Raw genomic sequence first — 3,842 nt, 5'->3', positions numbered from 1 at the left:
GAGTAATTTTATGTAATTTCAATGATCACTTTACACTAGGTTTCTAACCTTCTTCTGCTAGTGTTTGCCTTTATTTACTGTTGGTAATTCATAAATGTGGTTTAGTGAGCTAGGTGTCAAGTAGGCAAAAGTGAAACTGTGTCCTTTTTTTTTCTCTTATTAACTTGTTATTCAGTTTTTACTTTTTGGTTTTGGATCTTAAGTATGTTGATTACTTCTTTATAACTTATTCTGGACACTCTATAGGTTTTTCTTGATTATGTTGTTCTTGATCTTCTCTGCTGAACTGATTAAATTTGCAGGCGAGAAAAGGATAAAGATACTTAAAAAGCGTTTAGGTTTTTCTTGATTATGTTGTTCTTGATGCCGTGTGATAGATTATACTATAGGTTAAAGTATCTTTTGATTAGGTGTTCATATTATTTAAATTCTTGTTGCTTTATTTATGTATAGTGATTAGGAAACTTAGGCCACATTCTTGAAGATTGATAAAAGAACCTTATAGCTTTTAGTTCAATTTAACTCATGCTGCACATTTCACATTCTTATAACCCTGGTGGAGTACTCACCTTTGGAGATGGCTATGTCGAGGTATACGATGAGTTAATTAGACACCTATTGTATTGCGTGTATTTACTCAGGGGTGTTTAATATCTATACTCTCTTTAAACAAATTAATAGATTAATTAGCAAATGAAGGGAGCTCTTGTTCTGTTTTCAAGTTCTTGCAACCACTCAAGTTTAGGTGGGTCAAAGTTGGTTTCAGGGTACTGCTGATGCTGTAAGGCAGTTCCACTGGCTATTTGAGGTGCTAAGCTACTTCGTGTATTAATCCTAACACATATAGTCTAATTGCTTGCTTGTTGAGAGAGAATATAAAAATTTATGCTATATATGTTGTTCTGTTGACATATGATAGACAAAGTGTTGTTAGTTCCATTTTTTAATTAATGACAATGTTTATTTGTTGTAGGATCCAAGAGCAAGGAACATTGAGGATGTATTGATTTTTTCCGAGGATCACCTGTACAAAATGAACTACATGGATTTGATTCAAGTAAGTCATCATCACCATTATTGTATCTAAGATTTCAACTCCTAATTCAGTTTGCATTTTAAAGAATTAAAATGACTTCATATTCTTTCTACACTTCAGGTTCACCGAGAAAGCAAAGCTGATATCACACTTTCTTGACTTCCAGTTGATGAAAGGTAGGTTTCCTCTCCAATACATTTGCTTTCTATAAAGGTACACTGCTTCCACTCAATCCAATTGTAGAAGAGAGTGAATTGGCTAAGGGTTTGAAAAAAGAATGAATACAAAAGTTATTTCTCATAATATGAAAACTTACCTTAAGTTAAAGATCTTTATTTGCTACTATATAAGGAATTAGGTAATCAAGTATTGTAATTAGCCTGCACAAGTTTACACCCAAGTAGAATCATAAAATACCAGTATCCTTTTATGGAAGATCACTGATTCTCCCCCTTTTTTTGGTTTGTTCTCAAGTGCCTAAACTTTTAAAGTCTCATTTTTGTAGTAAACTAATAGGTTAACATACCACTGGGCCATATTTTATTTTATCAAGATAATGACACTTAGCTTTTGTTGCTGCCCATGCAGTTTAATCAACTGTGTGATTTTCTTTTTGTCATGTCTATTCAAAATTCTTTCCCCCTTAAATATTATATTAAAATTCTACCGTGTGTTCATGTAGCCGTGTCTCAGATTTTGGTCTAATGAAGACAGACAATAAAGGAAGGGTGATTTCATTCAGTGAGAAGCCTAAAGGAGAAGACCTGAAAGCAATGGTAAAAAGCACAACTCATGCTTGTTAATATCAAGTTTTAGGATATTGGTTCCCTGCTAATGCTGCTACATAATTTAGCAAGTAGATACGATATTCTTGGAACTTTCATGAGAAGAGGCTGAAAAGAAACCATACCTTGCTTCCATGGGAGTGTATGTGTTCAAGAAGGACTTACTTCTTAATCTACTTGCTTCCATGGGGGTGTATGTGTTCAAGAAGGACTTACTTCTTAATCTACTAAGGTACTGCTAATTTTAACTTATATCTTGTAATGTGAAGTTCAATAATGACATATAACATGACAATAAATTGCTTGTTTCAAAGACAACATGCTAATAAATTTAAAAAAAAAAATTATTTCATTCAGATGGCTCTTTCCAACTGCAAATGACTTTGGATCAGAAGTAATTCATGCTTGTGCTAGTGAGTGTTGCATTAAGGTATGTCTGAAAATTCATTATTGCTTATGGTTTCACTATTAGTAATAAAGTATTATGCGCATGGTTCCCCTGCTTCTCCATCTATGTACCATGAACCTAATTGAATTATCTCCAAATAAAATACTCGTAATCTAATCATAGAAAATAACGAATGCATACCAAAACCAACCGTGAACCTAACTTTTGAGTAACTATGATTAGACAACTCTTCATTGGACAGAGCCAAAATGTGCATGTCTCTATTCTAATGTTACAAATCCGTAAAGCAATAACTTATATCTTTGCAAGTTTTTCTCTTCAATGCCTATTGGGAGGATATAAGGACAATCAGGTCATTCTTTGAGGCAAATTTAGCTCTCACCGAACATGTAAGTGTCATGTTTATCATAATCTAGCAGCAAGTTTACAATTATGTTTTTGTTTCTTACCAAAAATACTTCATTTCCTAATTTCCATTGATTAGGATTTAACGTCAGTCAAGTTACGTTTGTAAATTCATCCATCCAGGTTTTGTTTTTACGAAGCAGGAAAACCAATGTATACATCAAGGAGAAACTTACCACCATCGAATATTGACAATAGCAAGGTTAGTACAGAAAAAAATAATACTAACTTGGTAGTATTTTATAATTAAGTATCAAAAGTCATATATATTACTGGTTTAAGTGTGTGTTCGATTGTTTAATTAGACTAAAACATTGTTATTTATCCTTATACAAATTGTTAACTCAATAGTATTGCATGGATGAATTCTGTGGAAGGACAGATTGAAAAATAGAATCCTAGAATTTGACTTATTTTGGTTTGAAGCAAACATTTTTTGAATTTGACTATGCAATTCTTAGCAAGGGATTTACTATGTTGATATTTTTATAAATATCGTATTTTCTTTTTCAGTTAATTTTATTATTTTTGCCACAAGTTTAGATTCAATAGATGAAAAACATTAAGATTTATAGTATTAAAAATTCCAAAAAATGGTCGCAAATAATCCAATTCTTTTTTTAATTTGTATTAAAATTAGCAGTGGTTTTATAATCGATGCAAATAATCCTAAATTAAAAAACACAATAACATTGCAGCGGTTCGTAACCGCCGGTAAAAAAATGGACCAAATCCTAATACTTGTATATGGCGACGGTTTTAAACCGCCGCTAAATTAGTAACCGGCCTTTGATTTTACGGTGGTTTAAAACCACCGCTAATCATGAAAAAAACCGCCGCAATGTAGCGCCTCTCTTGTATGGTGCACCTTTACACCAGAACGTCGAACTCAACCTCAAAAGGAGCTTGAAGCTCACGTTCAAACCTAAATAACAATTTCAGATAACCTCCAAAATAATATTATAGATAAAAATTCACATTTGATAACATCAATCAAGAGAAAAATTGAAAATATCCATTTTCTTTAATTTCTGGTTTCGTAACTGGTTAGATCAATAGTATTTATTACCAATACCACCAAGAATAATGTATTCCATTATATTATATATAGCTTTTAAGTTTACAGATTTTTTATTCTTATATTGTCTTCTACCATATATATCAATACTTCTTTTTTATGGCAGAATAGAAGATATTATCGCACTAC

General features: G+C 32.0%; 1 pseudogene; it reads left to right on the top strand.

Annotated features, from left to right (window-relative positions):
- The first annotated feature begins 525 nt into the window (after positions 1-525).
- Positions 526-3,414, top strand: LOC107639928 (glucose-1-phosphate adenylyltransferase large subunit 1, chloroplastic-like; annotated as a pseudogene).
- The last annotated feature ends 428 nt before the right edge of the window (positions 3,415-3,842 follow it).

Source organism: Arachis ipaensis, chromosome B5 (assembly GCF_059453495.1).
Source record: "Arachis ipaensis isolate K30076 ecotype BB chromosome B5, ASM5945349v1, whole genome shotgun sequence".
In the NCBI taxonomy this organism is placed as follows: Eukaryota; Viridiplantae; Streptophyta; class Magnoliopsida; order Fabales; family Fabaceae; genus Arachis; species Arachis ipaensis.
The sequence above is the reverse complement of the archived record's forward strand: the minus strand, read 5'-3'. Positions and strand labels throughout refer to the sequence as shown.